Genomic DNA, 12,545 nt, shown 5'->3' with positions numbered 1-12,545 from the left:
AGCACCTGAAGAATCCTGTATGTTTCAATGAGATATGATTCTTTCTTCTAAACTTCGCTGAGTAGAGTTCCAACTTGTTCAATAATTGCTCATAAGACAATCTTTCCATTGTGGAGACCATCGTAGTGATCCTTCACTGAACTGCGTCCAATTGAATGATAAACCCCTTATTTAAGGAAAGGTAAAACTGCCCACAGTACTGCACATGTGGTCTCACTAGCACCTTGTACATTTGCAGTAAGACTCCCTTACTGCAATACTCCAAACCCCTTGAAATTAGCCTTCTTAATTACTTGCTGCACCTGTGTGCCAGCTTTGTGTTTCATGCACAAGCAACACCAAATCCCTTTGTGTTCAGCTTTCTGACATTTTATGCCAGGTGATGTAAAAGAGTCATATTCATTTACAACAATAGAAATGAACAGGACATTCCTATTCGTCTCATTTATAGCATAGTTGGGCAGAACCTCAAGTATGTTGTGCTGTAATCGATCTATATTCTTTGATGAGCTCAGGAAGAGAAGAATCACTGAGTTCCTTCTGTCTGTTTCCCTATTCAATTAACCATATCTAAATTGCAGAGATACAACCTGCTTGCACATCAGCCAATAATCTAGTTCATATAAATCTCTCACCAATATTTTGTGTAGCCAGAAGTACAGCTCTTCAGGAATGGAATTTCTGATTTTCACAACATTTGCCCCGCATGGCATTACCTGTGAACAATCTAAATTCTAATATTAAGAAAGTGTCCAGACTCCCTCAATGGGTGAAATAATTTGTCACCATATAATTGAAAATATTATCAACATTAAACGTTAAGCACCACAACTAAGATAAAAACTTGAGATTCATATTCAACAGAATGCAAGATTTGTCTACCAGTAATTAGGCATGAAATAAAAAAAAGTTCATTTGGTTCTTTGAGCCTGGGCTGTTCATTTAGATTGTGGTTGATTTGTATATTAATTCATTCAAGTACACTGTCTGGCTTTCATATCCCACAATACTGTGAGTAACATGAATCACCCTCTCTAATTTGTCAAATTTTCAATTAATCAATTCAATTAGCCAAATAAACAACTGTCTTGGAGGAGAGTTCGTGATTCGCACTCCCTTTTGTATTCTGAGCTGCTTCCTAACATCACATCTGAACAATCAAACTCTAATTTTAAGAACATGTTCATTATTCTGGCTGCAGGCTAAAATATCTTAGCTTTGAAGCAATTGTTCAGTGACAATTAGATTGCAATTTTCTTCTTTAATAATGTGAATAATACTGAACATCAATTTTTAGTTAATAAAATCTGTAATCTTATTTGGTCAATGTAAACTCTGATCACCCATTTTGGATGAAGATATTATAAAATACAAAATTGAATAATACAAATTATAGCGCATTTTGTCCACGCTAGCCAGGATATAATAAATTACAGAAGCCAACACATTTGACTTTTCAATTTTCAAATTCGTCTGCTGCTTAAGCCTTTGGCAACATTTTGAACACAACAATAGCAACACATTATTGATCACCAGTTCAGAAAATCTCTTGGTTCCACACTAAGAAGTGCATGAATGTTGTGTGAGAGAAGTAATTGAGTAGTGAGTTCACAACACAGGTCAGTTTGTGATATTTGTGCCAACATTAAAAAGGCTACATTTTCAGTCATTCTATTTATTAAGCCTGTGGATTTTCTGTCAGGCTCCTGTACCTAAACAAATGTAAAAAGATTATATCAAGACAGCACCAACTTCGTCAATATTTTAACATTAAGGATGAAGGGTTGCAACAAGCGGATGATCCCTGGAATGGTAGGTTTAGTGTATGATGAACAGCTAAGGATCCTGGGATTGTACTCATGACAGTTTAGAAGGTTGAGGGGAGATCTAATAGAAACTTACAAGATAATGTATGGTTTAGAAGGGGTGGACGCTAGGAAGCTGTTTCCGTTAGGCGGGGAGACCAGGACCCGTGGGCACAGCCTTAAAATTAGAGGGGGTAAATTTAAAACTGAAATGAGACGACATTTCTTCAGCCAGAGAGTGGTGGGCTTGTGGAATTCATTGCCGCAGAAGTGCAGTGGAGGCCGGGACGTTGGATGCCTTCAAGGCAGAGATCAACAAATTCTTGATCTCAATAGGAATCAAGGGCTATGGGGAGAGTGCAGGGAAGTGGTGTTGAAATGCCCATCAGCCATGATTTAAATGGCGGAGTGGACTTGATGGGCCGAATGGCCTTACTTCCACTCCTATGTCTTATGGTCTTATGGTCTTAAGCCAGTGAGAAAATAATCATGGGGTTAGATTTTACGCAGAGAAATTGGGTGTCAGTCCCTGCCACCCCCTCCCCGAAGATGTCATGTTGACAACCTAACATTATCCCACCACGCCCTGATAATACAGCATCTGTGGATCCTGAAACCAGAAGTCACACACCTTCTTGAAGAAGTCAATGAACAAATTAAGTGTCGAGCTGGATGAACACAGCAGGGCAAGCAGCATCAGAGGAACAGGAAAGCTGACGTTTCAGGCCTAGACCCTTCTCCAGAAATTTCTGATTAGGCTCGAAGCACCAGCCTTTCTGCTCCTCTGATGCTGCTTGGCCTGCTCTGTTCATCCAGCTCTACACCTTGCTATCTCAGATTCTCCAGCATCTGCAGTTCTTACTATCAATGAACAAATTAACCTTGTTTAAAACCTGAATGACTGCCATTTTGCATTGTTCACTCCATTCACTGGGCATACAGGAAAAACATCGGGAGTGACTTAACTTGGGTATGCAGAGATGGCCCAAGTGCTTAATATGAAGACCTATATATAAGTCCTTGCCGCAACAGACTCTGTTGTGAAGATGACTGTGTTTGTCAGTCAGTACCTTGACTTGTTCAAGTTTTAATGGACTGACAGAACAATCAAAGATATAATGAGAATTGACACGGACAAACACAAAGTGAAGAACTGCAGGTCCGTAACTTGTGATGCAAATTTTGTGTTGTTATCGCAGTGACTCCTCCCAATTGAATTGTCCCTCAATTTATTGTCCCCAGGCTATACATATCACAAACTCTTTGACCCCATTTGTTTTATGTAAAACAGGAATAACTATTTATTACTAAGGGAAAGTACTTTTCAAAATTCTAGGAGTAGCAATGACACAAACTCTTAAAACTACTAACTACCTTGACTATTACACTCAAAACCACCTATTCCCTCAAGATGACACTTAAACCTGACGAACAAGCCCAAAGGTTAAGTGGAGGTTACATGTGGATTAAAGATAGAAATAAACAAAGGTGGAAAGATACATGATCTGACTCAGTATTTGAATCTCAGGTTAATAGTTCTGACCTCCGAATGTGCCAAACCCCTCTGAGCAGCTCTACAACAGATTGGTGATGAATGAGTTTAAGCCTTTGAAAAAATTACTGAGTTGGGTTGTTTCTTTCTTCTAGGCAATCTCCTTGTGGTATCCTACCAATCAGACACTCACAATGCAGCTCCTCACTGAAAAATGGTCCTCTAGTTTGACCTTTCCTTCTATAGTCACACTTTTCTGTTCTTTGCTTCCAGCAGTTTCTCCATGGTTCCCTACCAACTAGGCACTCATGGCATGTCTCCTCTCCAGGAGCAATGCTTTCTTGGGCATCACTGCTCAAGGTCTAACCATCTACTGTCTACAAGAGACTGTGGGCTTGGCTTTATAACTCAGGTCCCTTGTTTTTCCCTCCAAATTGTAACTTTTCTTATAGCTTTTATGAGCTTGGAGCTCCCTCTTAGCTTTAATTGGCAGTGGGGAGGGGATGTTGGTGACTGATTAGTGACCAATCCTGATCCAGGCTGATTCCTGCTGTCCCCAAGGTTGATTTTCTCTGTGGGGGTGTACTGGACTGAATCATGAACATTATTCAGATCAGTCTTTACTGCTAAGTTTCAGAAATTAACATTAGAAGTTAATTATGGAAGGAAAAATTAGAAATAATGTTTAGGGTTATAACAGAGTACAGAGGCTCACAAATTGATGGCAGGGACAAACCTTCAGTTCAAGGAGGCCTTGATTTAGCATTATGTAATAGTGGAATTGAAGTCAGTGTATTGCTCATTTCTCCTTCTGTCTCGTACACTCTATAATTTAGTGTAAGTTTTAGCCCATGCTTCAGATGCTGCAGGTTATATCAGAACAAACAACTTGAAGAAAACTGTCTGAAGGTATAATATCAGTCAGATATTAGGCTCCAACTTCGTTATCCCATTTCTCCAACCCTCACTGAGAGTAGCAATCATGGAAGTTCCCTCTTTTTCAAATTTGTTCACAGAATGTGCCAACATTTCATATCTATCCCGAATTGCCCTTGAGAAAGTGGTATTGAGCTGCCTTCTTGAGCTGCTGTGGCCTATAGTGTATAGGAAGACCCACAGCACAAATATAATTCCAGGATTTTTGCTTTGTGACAATGATAGAGAGGTCATATTTCTCCAAGTCAGTGTGGAAGTGGTGTTCCCATGCATCGACTCGTGTTGGCCTTCTTGGCAGTAGTGACCATAGGTTTGGTAAGTGCTGTCAAAGGAATATCTTCAACAGTGAAAACGAAAAGTTTAAATAATAGCAATGTCGGAGATTGCTTAGTATTATTCAAGGCCATTCAAATAGAGATATCTATTCAAACGCAGAAGAGCTAAAGTTTAGTTACTATTCTCTTCATTCGGCTTTAAAATATTTTCTCATGTGAACTGTGAATGCTGCCAAATTCTTAAGGGCTTTTCCACAATGATAGCAGTTTTTGAAAGAATTGTGGGATTTCAGCTGATAGATGTAAGCAAAATTTGTGTCAGTTTTAGTGTATTTATATTGTCTCTTTCATGTGTGGAATCCCTGGTGTTAATGGAAGCTCCGTGATTCTGTGAAATTAACCCTCGATGCCTTCTGTCAAGCACTTTTGCAATGTACTTTGGACTTCATAGAGCATGATAGTGCAGAATAGATAGAGACCATTCAGTCCATGTTGTCTGCACCAATTCTTTTGAAGAGAAATTCAAACTACTACTCCTTCTTCATCTGTTGTTTCTCTAATTTTTTTTTCAAGTAATTATTCAATTACCTTTTTGACATTAATTTTAACCTGTATCTACCACAGTATGCACTAGGGAGTGCAGTGAAAATTCTAACCACTGTGGTGTAAAAGGTTTTTCTTATGTTGTCTCTGGATCTTTTGCCAGTCAATTTCAATCAAGTTCAATCTGGGACATATGTTTGTTGTTCCTTTAGCTATTGGAAACAGCTCTTACTTATTACATTTCAACTCTACACAACTTTACATACCTCCATCAAATTCCCTCAAGCTTCTTGGTTCTAAGAAAATACTCCCAGCTCCTTTGCAAACACTGTTCCCTGGTGCCATTAACAAATCTCTTCTGAAACCTCTGCAAAGCCTTTCCATTCTTCAAGCGACCAGAATTGGAAACAACAGTTCCAGCAGGGTCAAAATGTCTTACATACGTTCTACAACTCCACCACCATTTTACACTTGATGCCTCAATTTATAAAGCTCATTGAAAGTGCAGATTCCAGTATGACATGCTTTGTAATTACTGCTTTATCAGACAATTGCATAGAACTTGGTCATTAATATTATGGTACCAGTTCCACCTCTTTGAATCTGACCCATGCAATGTCTAGTCAGCAATGTCAAATAAACTTGAACCTCACATGCATCATAAACAATAATCCTATGTGCAAGTGAAAATATCATGACCTCACGGTGATGTTTGATTTTTGCGGGATTTCAGGTTTCAACTCAAAATTTAAACCTGGCAAAACTATAACAGACTAATTAATACTTACTTCAAGCAACACTAATTTGCCAAATTTGGAGTCCCTTAAACTCCAACTGATTATGCACATTAACAGTTCATATCTTCCATTTTACTTTGGAGAAAAGTGTCTCCACTTTAATTGGTATACAGTAAATTAGTTATTCACTGGCAAAAACATACCATTTTTATTCACATAAGTGGGCCTTAACAGAAAATTGCATTTTCTATTGAGAGATCTTTTTTCTCATTTAAATTAAAATTGACCACATTTGAAAATTACCCAGTATGAGCAAATATTAGGAAGATCTCATTGCAGATGATGGAAATTTTCAAAGTACACCTCAACCCCATGAAATGCATAGTAAGAACAGAGACCTGTACTGTTTCTGATGAAGTATCATATTTCTCTCTGCTAAGATTTGGAGCAAATATAAATCTTCTCCTTCTTTCGTCCATCTCTCATCCCTTTCACTGTCATTCACAGCAGGCAGCATGCCTAAATCAGCCAGTGTCGTTTCCTGGACTTGGTTGATAGCATGTCCAATGACATGTTTGTCAGAGCCATTTGACTTTCTAGTTGCTATGTTGTCAGCCACCAACATTATGCTTTGTTTATCAGTGGTCAGTAGTCAATGTGTAACAAAAGCTAACAGGAGAAGTGAACAAAAGAGCACAGAGAACTTATGCGTTCCTTGCTGTATTTATTTTGACTGTAAGTCACCCTTGGCCATTGTAAACAGGTTTTCAAGCTTAACTCTGCTATCGATGAATCAATACACAAGTGTATGCACTTGAACTTGCACGTTTTGAAGTGTTCTTCCTCTGTAGGGTGGGTTCCTATGTAGAATATATTAAGCTAGTGTGTGTATTATGCATTAACCATGTCACTGTATTATCGTGATTTTAATTAGTACAATAGTGAATGACAGCTATATAAAATGCAAATGATATCTCATGCTTTATCATGTTGCATTGTTCTCAATATTTAAGCTATTTTTAAAACCTATTAGATAGTGTTGAATTAGAAGACTATAATTGCAATGATTAAGATTATTGTTAAGCTCTATTCTTCATCATTTCTCAGTTGAAGGTAGAAGTGGGTACAATTTTTCCAGGCTCTTGCCATAATGAGCTGACCATGTGGAAATCAGCAATGACTTCACTGATTATCTCTTATCATCTTTGAGGAACTACTTAGGTTGCACTTAGAGCCTTGTTCTGATGTTGCAATCAAAATTAAGAACTCAGTGTTGCAGACAATGTGACTCCCTAAAGATACTGTATAAACTTAGATCCGGTGTATTTACAAATGATTACCCAATGCGTGTTAGCACTAATGCAATTTCCATTTCATGTCAACCTGGGTTTTGCATAAGTTATGCCTCCAAGGACAATAATATTGGAAGTATCTGTTTTGTTGTCCATAAATCATCAAATTTTAAACTCATTCAGGTACGAAAAATAAAATTCATTGGGAGTTACTAATTGCATTGTCGAATGCTAAACTGATATTTTGTTTGGCACTATGCTTTGTTTGCATGTGCCATCGGATGAAAGCTAAAATTTTGATCCATCCACACTTCTGGCAGAATGTTTGCACCACCACAGATTAATAGTGGCTATTTGGCTAGAAACTTGGATGCCCAATGGATAAGGCAAAAAATGATAATGAGCCTCAGTTTCACATATTTAAACGAATTAAAGTGTAGACACTTTTCTCCAAAGTAAAATGGAAGATATGAACTGCTAATGTGTAGAATCAGTTGGAGTTTCAGGTATTCCTAATTTGACAGTTAGTGTTGCCTGAAGTAATTACTAATCAGTCTGTTATAGTTTATACAATGATAATGCTCCACAGCTGATATGGTAATGAAAGCAAATAAAGTCAGTCCACCAATGTGGTGAATAGAAATTAGGTAAGATTTCTTTCTTTGATCAAGATCAGGACAGAGTTTAGCTGTCGTTGGAAAACAACCAGTAATGCATCAGTTACCATAGTCCATCTTGTAGAATTAGCCTTTTCTGTGTAAACGTCAGGAGTTGTAAACTGTCCCCCGATACCTAATTTCTGCTTGGCCGTGCAAATTAACATCTGTTAAGGTGTGAAATAAAGGAGACAATATTTCGGCTCTGAATATGTCCAATGTCTTTTGGCAAATTTTGTACACTCTAATGCTCTTTTTATTCCTGGCCCCATGAATACTGTTAACTTCTGTTACTTCATACAAATAGCACGACTTATTCGGGAGCCACAGCAGCAAAATGGTGTGGTATTCAATTGAAGCAATATCTCAGTTATGCATCAGGCTGCCATCACCTGATGGTCATACATGTACAATTTCAACATGATTTGCAGTGTGTTGATGGGGAACCATTTAAAGTCATGGTAAGATTTCTTGATGCCTGCCCTGGGTCGCTGTGCCTTCAGTTATTACAATTCAGGAAAAGGGAATGGGAAATGATCTCCTGCACCCTGCATTCCTAGCCTGGCCAGCCCTATTACTGCTGGAGGTTATCTTCTAGCACCAACAATTTTGGTGGAGTAGGGCCAACATGTCTTTGATTCATGGTTGATGTCTCTTCTGGGCGGGAGCGAACCTTCAGATTTGTAAATGGTATTACCCATGGCCCTCAGGTACTCTCAATGGCCCTCATACTCAACATGCCAACTCAATGCTAGCTTATCTGCCTTCGCCAAATATGCAGTATGTACATAACCAATGAACAGTATAAAAATAATGGCATGGCTGAGGAAAGAAAAAGTAATTCAGAAATGTTCTTAGAAAAATAATCCCATAAACATGTCAATTGGATGTTGGATTTTCTTGTGGCTGTAGTGTGTTGGCTGTGCATTGTGATGGAGGGTATGAGGGGCCATGGGGAACATGAGTTGGCATTGGATTCTAATGGAAGGTATGAACAGTGAGTGGGAATGTGTGGGTGGGAATGAGATGGTTTAAGGCATAATGTCTAGAGGGCTGAACTGGTTTTGTTGCAACAGAAAGTCCTGAAAAGACCCTTCTAACCAGCCTATCTCAGCATTCACCCTCCAGGGTTAACGGGGTCTGGCAATATCCCACATTGCTCCCTGCTCTAGAAAAGCACCCTGTGGCAAGGTTTGAATGCTTGAAACTGAAGTGAGTCTGCCAAGTTGAGAAACTTTTTGACTGAAGCTACCAACCTTGGCAGCAATAATTTGACCCTATTTCCCTTGGTCTACCAGAGGAAAATAGAGGGAAATCAAGGGTATGATGTTAACTTTGGAGCTCAATGACCCAGCAGCAAAATCAGGAAACACTCTTTTGCACAAAGGATACTAGAAAATTGAAACTCCCTTCTGCAAATGTTGGGTCCATTGAAATTTTGAAAAGTGAGCCTGTTGTCAGGCAAAAGATTTATGGATCAGAAATGGGTTAAGATGCAGATCAACCATGATCTACGTAAACATTGCAACAGGATCATGATGCTAAATGACCTACTCAGACTATTAATATTCTCATAATCATAAAGGTACATGTGGATCAATCTGTCTGGGTCCACCTATGTCCATCATATAAACCAGCCTTCCATATACTCCATCTGTACTTCCTGCTGCCTCAGGAAAGCAACCAACATAACCGAAGATGCTTCCCACCCTAATTATACTCTCTTCCATCAGGTAGAAAATGTAAATGTTTGTATTCATATACAGATAAATTCAAAAATAGCTCCTTCTCTGCAGCTCTTAGAGTTCTGAATGGACCTCTCAAATTTTAAATCCAATGTTGATCTCAGTCTCTGTGCACTTTGTCTGCAGCTGTAACATTGTATTCTTCACTCTGTTCTATTACCCTTAAATGGTGTACTGCATGCAAAACAAATGTTGTCACTGCACCTCAGTACATGTGACAATAATAAATCAAATCAAATCAAATGATGGTAATTAGGTGTCACAGGACAATTAAGGAATGATTTTCTCAATTTTTCTTCTTTCCTTTAGGAAGGGAACTGTTTTTGAACAGGTGATGCACCTGAGATCAGGAACTCAGTAGTAGGGCAGGCAGGGATTTGTGGTGTGAGATAGTGTTCCTACTGCTGAAGCAGGAGGTCTGGGTTCAAGTCCCACCTGCCTCAACTGTGCATTGTAATATTCCTGAAAGTGTGTGAATAACAATATCTACAAGTAGCCGGGACAGAACTACTGTTGTCATATCATTTTAATTATTGCTTTGGGCAATTAAACTAAAGTACCAAACGTTATAATGGCACAACTTGTGTCCGATTTGGTTCCAATAAAATTTATCATCAAACACCAAAATGATTTTCCTTGAGCTGTAGTCAGTAGCAAAACTAAAGCTGACAAATGAATATGTATCACCGGGTTGGTGGAGATTACTGTATCATTAAAATATTGACTAAAGAAACATTCAAACTTTGTGAAAATCTGACACTATACAACAAAAGGAAATTTATGCACCTTACTAATACCAAAACAAAACGTATGTTTTGCTAGATATATTCCTGTAACATAAAAAACCTATTGGAATTTATTTATTTTGCTCCAAGTGCTTTACAACTGTACAGCTTTCACAAATGACCGACAGAATTGATTACCCTAGGCTCACAAATTCTTTATAAGCATGCACTTTGCCTACTTTCTACAGACAGCTATTTGTATGTTTTTTCATGAAGAACCCTCATTTTCAATGCGTGTCAGTTGCTATGGTAGTCTATAAATAGAAAATGGATCAAATGAATCATTCTGGATGAAAATAAATAGCCCTTCCAATGAAAGAGACAGCAAGAATGCATTGTGTCTGCACTACTAACTTTGAGTAATGTGAAACACTTACAAAAGTGTTACCTCATAACAAAAACAAATATAATAATTTAATGTCAAATAAGGGCTAAATCTACAAAAGCATCTTCAGTTGCACATTAGTGTTTGACTAAATTCATGCTTCATTTATGACAAACATTTATGACGAATTGCTAGTAAAAATGACAAAGTTTTGAGATAACAATGTGTAGAGCTGGATGAACACAGCACGCCAAGCAGCATCAGAGGAGCAGGAAAGCTCTGAAGAAGGGTCTAGGCCCAAAAAGTCAGCTTTCCTGCTCCTCTGATGCTGTTTGGCCGGCTGTGTTCATCCAGCTCTTCACCTTGTTATCTCAGATTCTCTAGCATCTGGAATTCCTACTATCTCCTGTCAATGTTTTGAGTCTGGACTAAATCCTCTGATCCCGGCATGCTGGTTCAGTGGTTAGCACTGCTGCCTCACAGTGCCAGGAAACTAGGTTCAATGCCAGCCTCGGGTGACTGTGTGGAGTTTGCACATTCTCCCTGTGTCTGCTTTGGTTTCCACCGGGTGCTCTGGTTTCTTCCCACTGTCCAAAGATGTGCAGGTTAGGTGATTTGACCATGCTGAATTACCCGTAGTGTTCAGGGATGTGTAGCTGAGGTGGGTTATTGGGTGTTGGGTCTGGGTGGATGCTCCAACTGTCAGTGTGGACTTGTTGGGCCGAGGGGCCTATTTCCACACTGTAGGGATTCTATGATAATCCTATGCTAATCAGGCAAAATGGAGTTTCTCCCAGAAGCAAAATTGTACTTTCCTTCACTCAACATCACTGCTCATCAGCCAAATGACTACCTTTGGATGGCTGGTTCAGACGTTGCTGCGGAAACAGCATTAAGTGCAGTGCACCCCCATGCCTCCCAAATTTTAGGTAGCTTTCTACCACCCACGTTCATAAATGTTTAAGTGTAACAAATATATTTATACAGTGCATCATGAATCAAATTTTCCATCCTCCTATGTTAAGACTTTGTGTAGCACCCTTGCCTCAGAGTCAGAAGGTTGAGAGTTTAAATAATACGCGTGAAACTTGAGCACAGAACCCAGGCTGAAGTTCCAGAGCAGTAATGAGCCACAATGTCAAAAACACTCTTTTAGAAATGATATGCAGTTGAGGCCCCAAATGTTCTCTGAAAAGGATGCAAAAGATCTTGCGACACAACTACAAGAGGAACAGGGGACTTTTTTCCTGTTTTCAGGACAACATTTTTTTCTTCAATGAGTGACAGCAGAACAGATTTTAACATCAGTCCAATTAGATTGCAACAATTTGTGGAAGCTTTCTGCACAGATATTAGCTGTGGCATTTCCAACATAACAACAGTGACATCAGTACTCAATCGTTGTAAAACGACACATCTTTCTTTTTAATTTTGAATGGTTCGGTATACTTCACATATTGGAATAGATCTGCAGCAACAAAACTATTTAGACAAACAATCCAGGATTGAAGCTTCCCTGAGCATCTTCATCTTTAAATCTTTACACAGAACATAGTTTTCTTGCAAGCAAATATTAAGCTTACTTTTACCAAGTGATTTTTTTTTAGCTCAATATGTATATGTTGAATGAGAAGGTTGCACAGATATTTTTTGGAATGGGTGATTCTCTGGACTGAACCTTCATTCTTCAGGTGGAGTCTGAGTTGCAGTGGTCTTTTTCAGCAGTGATTTCTGCTGGGAAACCTAATGAGTTTTCTTACCATATCTCGTCAAATGCAGCTCATTTACTACCTGCCACTTCTCTCACGTCTGATTCCAGACACATCTCACCATGCGCCAATCTCAGATCTGCTTATCTCAGAGCAGATATCCGAGAATTTTTTGGTATCCCTTGCATCCATGCCATCTATAAATGCCCATTGTGCACCTCGCTGATAGTTGGCCGGATGCGGCA

This window comes from Stegostoma tigrinum, chromosome 7 (assembly GCF_030684315.1).
Source record: "Stegostoma tigrinum isolate sSteTig4 chromosome 7, sSteTig4.hap1, whole genome shotgun sequence".
In the NCBI taxonomy this organism is placed as follows: domain Eukaryota; kingdom Metazoa; phylum Chordata; class Chondrichthyes; order Orectolobiformes; family Stegostomatidae; genus Stegostoma; species Stegostoma tigrinum.
This window is presented reverse-complemented; position numbering follows the sequence as displayed.